This window comes from Polyergus mexicanus, unplaced genomic scaffold, assembly GCF_030449975.1.
Source record: "Polyergus mexicanus isolate NDT 795.1 unplaced genomic scaffold, iyPolMexi1.0 SCAF_13, whole genome shotgun sequence".
Lineage (NCBI taxonomy): Eukaryota > Metazoa > Arthropoda > Insecta > Hymenoptera > Formicidae > Polyergus > Polyergus mexicanus.
Window position 1 is genome coordinate 3875003 of NW_027223333.1, and position 14429 is coordinate 3889431.

A 14429-nucleotide genomic window follows, 5' to 3' on the forward strand; every position below is an offset into this window, starting at 1 on the left:
TACATTACTTTAAATTATTATTAAAAATAATTAATTTAATATCATTACTAAAACTAAATAAAATTATATATATATATATATATATATATATATATATATATATATATATATATATATTATTGATTCTATTAATAAATTAATAATTTTTCAAACTCATAAAATTTTATTTAAAAATTAATTCAATAAAATACAAAAAAAAATAATTAATTTATTTATTAAAATTTTAATATATAAATTTAATTTATTATATCAATCTTTTCAATGTAAATGAATTATTTTTAATTAAACTAAAATTTTTAATTATATAATATTAAATAAGATTTTTATCATAATAAATTCTAAATACATTTTCCAATATATTTACTTTGTTACGACTTTTCCCATAAATTATATTAATGGAAATGACGGGCAATTTGTACATATTTTAAAAAAAATTCAATTTATAAATTTCTATAAATTTACATTTAAATCCAATTTATTATAAAATTTAAATTTTATTTAAATTAATCTAAATTAATTGTAACTCATTAAAACCTTAATTACTCTACATTTTGATTTGAATTATAATTAATTTCATTAATAAAAAATTATTAATTTTTATCTATTAATATAATTTTTAAACAACAATATATAAGATATATATTAATTAAGTAAATCTATTCGTGGATTATCAAATTAATTAACAAGTTCCTCTAAAATTATAAAATACCGCCAAATTTTTTATTTTTAATGATTAAACATTTAATATCTAATTAATCAATTTTTTCATAAAAATAATAGGGTATCTAATCCTAATTTTTAAATAAATTTATTTAATATTATTTATTTTTAAAACCATTAAATTTTTAATATTTATTATATTTCACCATAAATTTAATATATTAATTTAATAAATTTTAAATAAAATATATTTTTTTAATTAATTATATTTAATTTATTTTTATCTTAAGTCTAACCGCAATTGCTGGCACTTTTATTAATTAATAATTAATTTCAAATTTCTATACATAATTTTCATTAAAATAATTATTTTATATATTAAATTTTTATAAAAAATTATTTAAATTTTTTTATAAATAAATAACACTAAAATTTATTTATACATCAAATTAAAAAATAAATATTTAAAAAAAAATTTTTTTTATATTAATTTATTTTATTCATATAATAAAATTACTAATTAATTAATATTTTCCGGTATTAAATTTTTACCCAATCAAATCTATAATATTCTCCCCTTATTACAAATTTTTTTTTATATTAATTTATTTTATTCATATAATAAAATTACTAATTAATTAATATTTTCCGGTATTAAATTTTTACCCAATCAAATCTATAATATTCTCCTCTTATTACAAATTTTTTTTTATATTAATTTATTTTATTTATATAATAAAATCATATATATATATAAATAAATAAATAAATTAATCTAATGATTTATTTATTAATAATGGCTATTAATTTTTAATTATTAATCCCGTATATTTATTTTATATTAAAGTAATATAAATACAATTTCTTAATTATTAATAATTTTTAATTATTCTTTTTTTTTTTTAATTATATGTTTTTAATAATTAACATTATAATTAATAAAATATAATAATAATGATTAATAATAAATAATTTTATATTTATCATTATTAATTATAATTATATGAATATATATTAATAAAAATTTATTAAATATATTATATATATATATATAAATTATAAATAATTAAAAATAATGTATATTTTTATAAACTTTCAATTTTTGCCTAAAATCTTTCAATTTTGGCCCAAAATCTTTCAATTTTTGCCTAAAATCTTTCAATTTTTACCTAAAATCTTTCAATTTTTATCTAATATCTTTAAATTTTACCTAAGCCTTAATTTTAATCTAAATATTATAATTTTCATATAAATCTTTTAATTTTTACATAAATTATTCAACTTTTACTAATTATAATTTAATTTTATTAATATTTAATTTCCAATTACTTATTTATACCAATTTATATTTTAATAAAGAACTCTATAATAAGTTATTCATTTTTATTATATATAATATAAATATATTTTCATAAATTTTATTTTTTAATTTAACAAATCAACTCTACGCTCCTCGTAGATTAATTAAAATTTATAACAAAACAGTTATTATTTACACTATTTTAAAAACTATCTAAATTAATTTAACAAATCGGCTCTACACTCCTCGTAGATTAATTAAAATTTATAACAAAACAGTTATTATTTACACTATTTTAAAAACTATCTAAATTAATTTAACAAATCGGCTCTACACTCCCCGTAGATTAATTAAAATTTATAACAAAACAGTTATTATTTACACTATTTTAAAAACTATCTAAATTAATTTAACAAATCAGCTCTACGCTCCTCGTAGATTAATTAAAATTTATAACAAAACAGTTATTATTTACACTATTTTAAAAACTATCTAAATTAATTTAACAAATAGGATCTACACTCCTCGTAGATTAATTAAAATTTATAACAAAACAGTTATTATTTACACTATTTTAAAAACTATCTAAATTAATTTAACAAATAGGATCTACACTCCTCGTAGATTAATTAAAATTTATAACAAAACAGTTATTATTTACACTATTTTAAAAACTATCTAAATTAATTTAACAAATCGGCTCTACACTCCTCGTAGATTAATTAAAATTTATAACAAAACAGTTATTATTTATACTATTTTAAAAACTATCTAAATTAATTTAACAAATCAGCTCTACACTCCTCGTAGATTAATTAAAATTTATAACAAAACAGTTATTATTTACACTATTTTAAAAACTATCTAAATTAATTTAACAAATCGGCTCTACACTCCTCGTAGATTAATTAAAATTTATAACAAAACAGTTATTATTTACACTATTTTAAAAACTATCTAAATTAATTTAACAAATCAGCTCTACGCTCCTCGTAGATTAATTAAAATTTATAACAAAACAGTTATTATTTACACTATTTTAAAAACTATCTAAATTAATTTAACAAATAGGATCTACACTCCTCGTAGATTAATTAAAATTTATAACAAAACAGTTATTATTTACACTATTTTAAAAACTATCTAAATTAATTTAACAAATAGGATCTACACTCCTCGTAGATTAATTAAAATTTATAACAAAACAGTTATTATTTACACTATTTTAAAAACTACGTGAATTAAATCAATTAAATATTTACTTTAAATATAAATATTATAGTTATTAAAATAAGTAAGCTAAATAAAGCTCTTAGGTTCATACCCTAATTATAGACTAATATCTCTTATTTTATATAATTATATAAATAAAATGATATGCCTGAAAAAGGATTATTTTGATAGAATAAATTATATATTTAAATTAAATATTTTCATTATATTATATATTTAATAGAATTAAACTATTACAAAAAATTTCAAAAATTTTTATGCATCTTACATTAAAACATAAATTTATTATTTTTAATAATAAATTAATTTATATAATTATAAATAAATATATAATATAATTATTAATTAATAAAATTATCTAAATTATAATATTTATTTATATTTTCAATTTATTTAATAAATTTTTTATTATTTTTAATTTAATTAATTTTGCTTTAATTCCATTATTTTTTTCCGATTTATTTATAATATGATTTTTTATAGAAATTAATAATTTTTTATTTATTTGTTATTTATGTATAAAATTAATTAATAAAAAAATTATCTTTTTATACTACATTATTCAAGTTATATCATCATTAATATTAATTTTTTCATTAATAATTAATAATCTATTTTTTAATGATAACTTTTTTATTTTAAATTTTATTGTATCTTTAATATTAAAACTAGGAATCCCCCCATTTCACTTATGAATACCTCTAATGTCTCTAAATATGCCTTGAAATATATTATTTATTTTATTAACCATTCAAAAAATTACTCCATTTTATATATTTTCAATTATTGAAATTAATAATTTATTTATATATTTTATTATCCTTACATCTTCATATATTTCTGTTATTAAAATAATTAATTTATTTAACTTTAAAATATTATTAACATACTCATCAATCAACCAAACCAGATGAATACTAATATTAATTTTTATAAAATATTCATTATGATTAACTTATATATTTATCTATAGCCTAATCTTATTAACTATTTGTCTTATCTTTTCTTATTTTAAACTATCCTCTAATTTTTTTTTTAATAATTATTCCAAAATTAATTTAAACTTAATATGCCTAATATTATCTTTAAATTTATCTAGAGTACCTCCATTCTCTTTTTTTTTTTTTAAATGATTAAGAATTTTTATTTTTATTATAAATTCAAATTTATATTTAATTTTTATTTTAATACTTATTAACTCTTTTATTTTAATTTATATTTATATTAATTTAATAAATATAACTATATTTTTATTTACTTTAAAGTCTAAGCTTTTTTATAATATTTATTATTTCAAATTTAATTTTATTAATTTTAATAAATTACCTCTATTAACATATTTTAGAATAATTATATCTTTAATAATTTTATTTATATAAATTATATTAAGATTTTAAGTTAATGAAACTTTAAGCCTTCAAAGTTTAATATATAATTTTAGTTATAATTCTTATATTTTAACTTATATTTTAATTTATTATAGTTTAAAAATTTCTTTAAATTTGCAATTTAATATTTTATATAAACTATAAAATAATTCATTAGTATTAGAAAACACTTTATTTTCATAAATAAATTTACAATTTATTACTTTTAATTCAGACATAATACTTATTTTTAATTATTATTATTAAATAACTAACCTAATTATGAATAAATGACTATATTCTACAAACCATAAAGACATCGGAATTTTATATTTTTTATTTTCAATTTGAGCAGGAATAACTGGATCATCTATAAGAATAATTATTCGATTAGAATTAGGATGTTCAAATTCATTAATTAATAATGATCAAATTTATAATTCAATAGTTACTAGCCACGCTTTCATTATAATTTTTTTTATAGTAATACCATTTATGATTGGAGGATTCGGAAATTTCTTAATTCCTTTAATACTTGGAGCCCCAGATATAGCCTATCCACGAATAAATAATATAAGATTTTGACTATTACCCCCCTCTTTAACCCTTTTACTTTTAAGAAATTTTATTAATGAAGGAACAGGAACAGGATGAACAATTTATCCTCCTCTAGCATCCAATATTTTTCATAGCGGTCCTTCTGTAGATCTAACTATTTTCTCCCTACATATTGCAGGTATATCCTCAATTATAGGAGCAATTAATTTCATCTCAACAATTATAAATATACACCATAAAAACATTTCTATTGATAAAATTCCCCTATTAGTATGATCAATTTTAATCACTGCAATTTTACTTCTTTTATCATTACCTGTTCTAGCAGGAGCAATCACTATATTATTAACAGATCGTAATATTAATACTTCATTTTTTGATCCTTCAGGGGAGATCCTTTGGGGGAAATCCTGGGGGAGATCCAATTCTTTACCAACACTTATTTTGATTCTTTGGGCACCCAGAAGTTTATATCTTAATTCTCCCAGGATTCGGACTAATTTCTCACATTATTATAAATGAAAGAGGAAAAAAAGAAACCTTCGGAACATTAGGTATAATTTATGCTCTTATAGCTATTGGATTTTTAGGATTTGTTGTTTGAGCACACCATATATTTACAATTGGACTAGATGTTGACACTCGAGCTTACTTTACTTCCGCAACTATAATCATTGCTATCCCCACCGGAATTAAAATTTTTAGGTGAATCACAACCTTGCATGGAACAAAAATAAACAATAATCCATCACTTTGATGAGTCATCGGATTTATTTTTTTATTTACCATAGGAGGTCTAACTGGAGTAATACTTTCTAACTCTTCGATTGATATTGTGCTTCATGATACATACTATGTAGTAGCACATTTTCATTATGTACTTTCTATAGGAGCTGTATTTGCAATCATAGCAGGATTAATCCACTGATTCCCTCTAATAACTGGTTTATCCTTAAATAACTTTATGTTAAATATTCAATTTATTTCTATATTTATTGGTGTAAATTTAACTTTTTTTCCCCAACATTTTTTAGGTCTAAGAGGAATACCTCGTCGATACTCAGAATATCCAGATAATTATCTTTCTTGAAATATTTTATCATCAATAGGATCTTTTATTTCTATTATTAGAATAATTTTTTTAATATTTATTATTTGAGAATCATTATCATCTAAACGAATAATTTTAAATTTATTCTTCTTAAATTCTTCGCTAGAATGATTAAATTCATATCCTCCAATGAATCATAGATACTCTGAAATTCCATCTATTTAATTAAATTTATAAAATTTTAATATGGCAGATCAAGTGCAATGGATTTAAATTCCATAAATAAAGTTTTATTCTTTTATTAAAAATTAATACATGACTTTTAACTTTACAAAATTCTAATTCCCCAACATATGATATAATAATTTTATTCCATGACTTTACTATAATAATTTTAATTTTTATTACTTTATTAATTCTTATTATTCTACTAATTTTAATATTCAATAAATTTACTAACCGATTCTTACTCCAAGGAAATATAATCGAACTAATCTGAACTATCGTTCCAATATTAATTTTAATTTTTATTGCCATACCATCAATTAAAATTTTATACCTAACAGATGAAATATACTCAAGAAAAATTACTATTAAAGCTATTAGCCATCAATGATACTGAAGATACGAATATTCTGATTTCTCAGAAATTAAATTTGATTCTTTCATAATTCCAACTAACGAACTTAAAATTAATGAATTTAACTTATTAGAAGTGGATAATCGTTGCATTATTCCATTTAATTACCCTATCCGCTTGCTAACAACCTCTATAGACGTAATTCACTCTTGAACTATCCCATCACTAGGAATCAAAATAGATTCAACCCCTGGTCGCTTAAATCAATCTATACTAATCATAAATCGACCAGGATTATTTTTTGGTCAATGTTCTGAAATTTGTGGTATAAATCATAGATTTATACCAATTGTAATTGAATCAACTAATTTTAATTATTTCAAAAATTGAATAATATATTTAATTAATAATAATTTATAAAATTTAAATCAAAAAATTTTATATTCATTAAATGACTGAATTTTTGTAAGTTTTGATTTTTTAAATCAATTATAATAGATTAACATCTATTTTTAATGAAAGAATTAGTTTAATTTCAATAACATTAAATTGTCAATTTAAAAATATTTTATTTAAAAAATATTCTTTTATCCCTCATATAATACCCATAATATGAATATTAATTTTATTACTGTCATTATCAAACTTATTTATTACTTTAATAATAATTTACTATATTTATATACCTGTAAATTTAAACTCATTAAATATAATTACTAAAAATGTTAAATGAACTTGAAAGTGATAACAAATTTATTTTCTATTTTTGACCCCTCAACTAGAATATCTTTATCTTTAAATTGAATAAGAATACTAATTATTCTATTCACACTTCCTTTCCCATTTTGATTAGTTCCATCTCGATACATTATAATATGAAATCTACTATTAATTTTTTTATTCAAAGAATTTAAAATTTTAATTAATTATTCATATTCAAATTTAATTATTTTATTAAGATTATTTTCATTAATTATTATTTCTAACATTATAGGATTATTTCCTTATGTTTTTACAATTTCTAGACAATTTAATTTCTGTTTATCATTATCCCTAACTTTATGAATTTCTATAATCATATATAGAATACATAATTATTTAAACATCATATTAGCCCATTTAACACCTCAGAGAACCCCATTTATACTTATACCTTTTATGGTAATTATTGAATCAATTAGCTTAATTATTCGCCCCCTAACCCTGGCTATCCGTCTAACCGCTAATATAATTGCGGGCCATTTATTATTATCTCTTCTAGGGTCTTCTGGGGAAATTATCAACAATAAATTAATTTTTATAATAATATTAACTTCCCAACTAATGCTTTTAATTTTAGAAATTTCAGTTTCTATCATTCAAGCCTATGTATTTTCAATCCTATCAACATTATATAGAAGAGAAATTTAATATATAAATTAAACAAATTAACCCAATTTTATTAATCCTATATAAATATCTATGACAAAAATATATCAAAATCATACCTTTCACCTAGTCTCTGTTAGTCCTTGACCTATTTTAACCTCTTTTAGATTATTTAACAATATAATTTCTATAATTATATGATTTAATAAAATAAATTATTTAATTTATATTTCAATACCTTGCACCTTATTATGTGCATATCAATGATGGCGAGATGTAATCCGAGAGTCCACTTTCCAAGGATTACATACTATAATAATTATTAAAATACTACAAATAGGAATAATTCTTTTTATTATCTCCGAAATCTTCTTTTTTATCTCCTTTTTCTGAGCTTATTTTCACTCATCTTTATCCCCCTCATTAGAAATTAGACAATTATGACCCCCAAAAGGTATCAAACCTTTCAATCCTTTCGATATCCCATTAATAAACACAATTATTTTAATTTCTTCAGGAATAACTATTACATGATCCCACCATTCAATATTAAATAAAAATTTCATTGAATGTATTAAAAGACTAACTTTAACAATTATTTTAGGAATTTATTTTACCTCAATTCAAATAATTGAATATTATGAATCTCCTTTTTCTATATCAGATTCAATTTACGGATCAACATTCTTTATATCTACAGGATTTCATGGATTACATGTAATTATTGGAACACTATTTTTAATAATTTGTTTAATTCGAACAAATTTACTACATTTTAGTAAAAATCATCATTTTGGATTCGAGGCAGCATCATGATATTGACACTTTGTTGATGTAATTTGACTATTTCTATATATCTCAGTCTACTGATGAAGATACTAATATTTTTATATTAAAATTTTAATAATTTTTATAAATTTACATAGTATATAAAATTACATTTAATTTCCAATTAAAAAAATTAACTTATAAAATGTTAATATAAATAATTCTATCTATATTAATTATATCCCTGATATTTATTATATTGCCAATAATAATTTTATTATTAAACTTTTCAGTTTCATTAAAAATAATTATAAATCGTGAAAAAATATCCCCATTTGAATGTGGATTTGACCCAATTTCCAAATCTCGCCTACCATTTAAAATTCAATTTTTTTTAATTAGTTTAATTTTTTTAATTTTTGATATTGAAATCACTTTATTAATACCATTAATCTATATATTTTTTTACGCAAATAAAATTATATTTATATCGTCATCTCTATTTCTAATTATTCTAATTATTGGCTTAACTATTGAATATTTAGAAAGATCCTTAGATTGAAAATAATTAATTAGCACTATATACATTAGGATTTTAGTTAATTAATAACATTTAAATTGCATTTAAAAATTATATTAAATAATATTATATAAATCTCAAAAATAATGTAAATCTTTTAAAGTAAATTTTACACTTAATTTCGACTTAAATATAGATTATTATATTAATGATCTAAAAGAAACCTCATAATTTAACTTAAATTAATTGAAACCAAAAAGAGGTTAATTATTGTTAATAATTATAATGAATATATTAGATATTCCTATTAATATAAATATAAAAATAACATGAAATAAGTAAAATTGAACTTCTAATTCAATAAAAATGAAAATCTCATTTTATTTCTTAAACATATTAATAAATCAATACCTCAAATTTTAAATAATAATAATAATAATAATAATTTAAATATTTATTTAATGAAATTAATTTATATAGTTTAAATAAAACATTATATTTTCATTATAAAAATAATATTATTTATTTATTATTTATAAATAAATATTAATTATATTTACAAATAAATTAAATTTATCTTCTTAATATCTTCAATATTAAACTTTAAAATAAGCTATATAAATAATTTTAAATATTAATATAATTTAATATAAATATTTATTTGCTTTATATAATTATAAAAATTATTATTAATAAATAAATAACAATTAAAATAAATATAAAAATCTTATAATAATTTACATAAATTAATCTAATCTCTTTAACTAAACTTAAAACTAATTCTTTATTAGAAAATTCCACCCATCTTTTATCTACATCATAAATATTGTTACCAAAATTAAAAAATGGTTTATAAATTAAAAAAAATATATAATTCAAAAATCATATAGATCTAAAAAAAAATCTATATAGATACAAACTTATTAAATTTTTTAAATATATTATATTCCTTAATAAAATACCTAATAATAATATAACTATAGTAACTAATTTAATATTAATTTTCAATAATATAAAAAATCTATCAAAAAAAAATATCCATCTTAATAATGACCCTCTTACTAAGCTTAAAATTATTAAAATAATTATAGAAAAATTTATTAATTTTCTCTCTTTATAATTATTAAACCTACATATTCTGATATTTTCATTAAAATAAATGTAATAAAATAATCGACAAGAATAAGAAATAGTCAAGGAGATAGACACCACTACCATTACTAATAAAAAAATATTAATATTTATTAAGTAAACAGACTCTATAATTAAGTCCTTAGAATAAAATCCTGCTATAAACGGAAACCCCCTTAAAGATATTATTGAAATATAAAAACTCAATATAGTAAAAGGAATAAATTCATTTAAATTACCACAAAATCGAATATCTTGATTATTGTTCATTAAATGAATTATAATTCCTGCACATATAAATAATAATGATTTAAAAATTGCGTGAGTTAATAAATGATAAAATGATAAATAATTTAAACCCAGGCTCAGAATTATCATTATAAAACCCAACTGTCTTAAAGTTGACAAAGCAATAATCTTTTTTAAATCATTCTCAAAATTTGCCATTATCCCAGACATAAATATAGTAAAAATTGACACATATAATATAATCTTATCAAATATTCTATTTATAAAAATCTTATTAAACCGAATTAACAAATACACACCCGCAGTTACTAACGTAGAAGAATGAACTAAGGCAGAAACAGGGGTAGGGGCGGCTATAGCTAAGGGTAATCAAACTGAAAAAGGAATTTGGGCGCTTTTAGTAATCAAAGCTAACAAAATCATCATTAAAATTAATTTATTAGATTTACTCATAAAATAAATTCTCCACCTCCCATAAATATATATTAACCCAATAGCTATCAGTAACCCAATATCTCCAATTCGATTACATAAAACTGTAATTATACCTGAATTATAAGACCTATAATTTTGATAAAAAATTACTAAACAATATGAAATAAGCCCTAAACCATCTCACCCAAATAAAATTCTAATCAAATTTGGTCTAATAATTATTATAACTATTGATAGAATAAATAAAATTAATAGCCCAGCAAACCGATCAATATGAATCTCTTCTTTTATATAAATTATTCTATACAGTATAATTATTGAAGAAATTAACATTACTACCCTAATAAATAAACAAGATAATCAATCAAATATTATATAAAATTCTATGTTAATTGAATTAAAATTGAACAATATTCACTCTATTATAACGCCCAAATCCATAAAATAAAAATAAAACCCTAGATAAAATAATAAAATAGATATTTTAAATATAAAAAATGTATAAATTATTAAATTATTAATTATTTAAGATAAAAAAATTTCTTTAATTCCACAAATTAATATTTTATATATTTATAAACTACTTAAATTAATTAATATATTAAATTTAAATTAAAAATTATTAAAATTAATGGTCTAATATGAATTAATAAAATTAAATAATCTTTTAAATAAATTCCTATAAATTTATTTTCAGAATAGACATATCCATGCTGAATGTAAGAATATAAATATAATGAATAAGAACTTCTAAAAAAACAAATAATTATCAAATAAACTATTATACATAAATCTCATCCTACTAAAACTATAATTACACAAATCTCCCTAATAAAATTTAATGAAAATGGAAAAGAAAAATTTGCAGAACATAAAAAAAATCAAAAAACCCTTAATGAAGGCAAAATATTTAATATTCCTTTATTAAAAAATATTAATCGTCTATTAGATCGTTCATAATATAAATTTACTATAAAAAATAATCCGGATGAACAAAGACCATGAGAAATTATTAAAATGTATGAACTAATAAGCCCTATTTTTATTAAAGTTAATATAGAACATATTAAAATATTTATATGAACCACTGACGAATAAGCAACAAGACTTTTTATATCAATTTGAATTAAACAAATTAATCTAACTAATAATCCACCAACCCTCCCCACTCTAATAATTAAATAATTAAATTTAATTCTAGATTTAAAAAATATTTCTATAAATCGTAAAATTCCGTACCTACCTAGTTTCAATAATACAGAAGCTAAAATTATGGACCCATAAACTGGGGCCTCAACATGAGCCTTGGGGAGTCAAATATGAAATAAATAAATTGGTAATTTAATAAAAAATGCTATAAATAAAATTATATAATCTAAAAAATTAATATTAAAATTTATAAATATAATTAATAAATTTAAATCTAACGATCCATTTAATTTTAATAATTTTATAATATAAACTAATAAAGGCAATGAAATAAATATTGTATATATTAATAAATAATACGAAGCTTTTAAACGTTCAAAATTTATACCTCAATATATAATTATAATAAAAGTAGGAATTAATCTTAATTCAAACATTAAATAAAATACAATTAAATTTATTCTTGAAAAAAACATCAATAAAATTCTTACTATAAATATAAATATTAATAATTTTTTTAAATAAATTTTATTAAAAATTTTATCTTCTTTATTAATAACTATAAATATTAATCCTAAAATTCACATACTTAATATTAATATATAAAATGAAAAAAAATCATGACCAAACAATAAACCTACCTTAATTCAAATTATATCTTTATATATATAATTAAATAAAAAAAAAAATCTTATAATAAAACAAATATTATAATAAAATATAATTTTAGTATTTTTTATAATTATTAAAAACATAAATACTATTACAAATAAAAATTTTATCATATCATATCATATCATATATATATATATATATATATATATATATATATATATATATATATATATATATATATACTTAAAATTTTTTTATATTAAATGTATAATATAATTCATTACCATGAAACCGAACAATTAAGACTAATAAAGCCAATCCTAAGACCCCCTCACAAACCCTAAAAACTAAATAATAAACTATAAAAACTTCTAAATTTAACAATCTAAAAAGAATAATTATTACTAACGATAAATTTAAAATTATTAACTCTACTACTATTAAAACTACCAATATAAATTTATATATAAAAATTAATATAAATAAAATAATTATATATATATATCTATAAATTAAAATATCAATATTAATTTAATATAATTAATTAATTAAAATATAATTTAATTAATTACTCATTATAAAATACCTACCCTCCCCCTCCCTATTCTTTAATAACAAATAATGCCTAACTTATATAGTTTATTAAAAACATTAATTTTGTAAATTAAAAATATTTTAACCAAAAATTATTAGTTTATGAAAATATTCAAAAAAATAATTTAAAATTATACCTCTAATCTCCAAAATTAATATTCTCTTATTATTAAACTATTTTCTGAAAAATAAAATATATTATAAATTTAATATGAACAAAGAATTATATACAATTAATTTTTTTTTTATAAGTATGATATTTAGAATTTTAATAATTTTATCAACAAATATTATAATTATACACCCAATTATAATTATTATTACTACTTTAATTTATAGATTTATTATTTGCATACATATATCTATATGAAAGAATAATTATTTATACTCAATTATATTATTTTTAATTATAATTAGTGGATTAATAATTATTTTTATATATTTTTCAAGCTTAATTTCTAATGAACAAACTAATTTTAAAATTAATAAATTTATTATAATATATTACTTATTTAATTCTATGATTTTTTGACTATTAAATTATAAATTAAATTTTATTTATTCATTAATTAAAAAACATAATTTTTTAGAGTCTAATTATATAATAAAATTTAATGAAATAAACTTTCAAAATATTTTATACTTATATGAATATCCATTAAATAATTTAACTATTAGATCAATATTTTATTTACTAATAACCCTATTTTCTATTATTAAAATTTGTTCATTAAAATCAATTTCTATACGTAAAATTAATTAATTATAACATATGAATAAAAATTTAATAAATTTTTTAAAAATATCTTTAATTAATCTTCCATCCCCAATAAATATTTCTTATTGATTAA

General features: G+C 17.8%; 2 pseudogenes; one reads left to right on the forward strand and one right to left on the reverse strand.

Annotated features, from left to right (window-relative positions):
* The first annotated feature begins 4872 nt into the window (after window positions 1-4872).
* LOC138938932 (cytochrome c oxidase subunit 1-like) lies at window positions 4873-6409 on the forward strand (annotated as a pseudogene).
* Window positions 6410-10169: 3760 nt separating this feature from the next.
* Window positions 10170-11600, reverse strand: LOC138938773 (NADH-ubiquinone oxidoreductase chain 5-like; annotated as a pseudogene).
* Between the last annotated feature and the right edge of the window lie 2829 nt (window positions 11601-14429).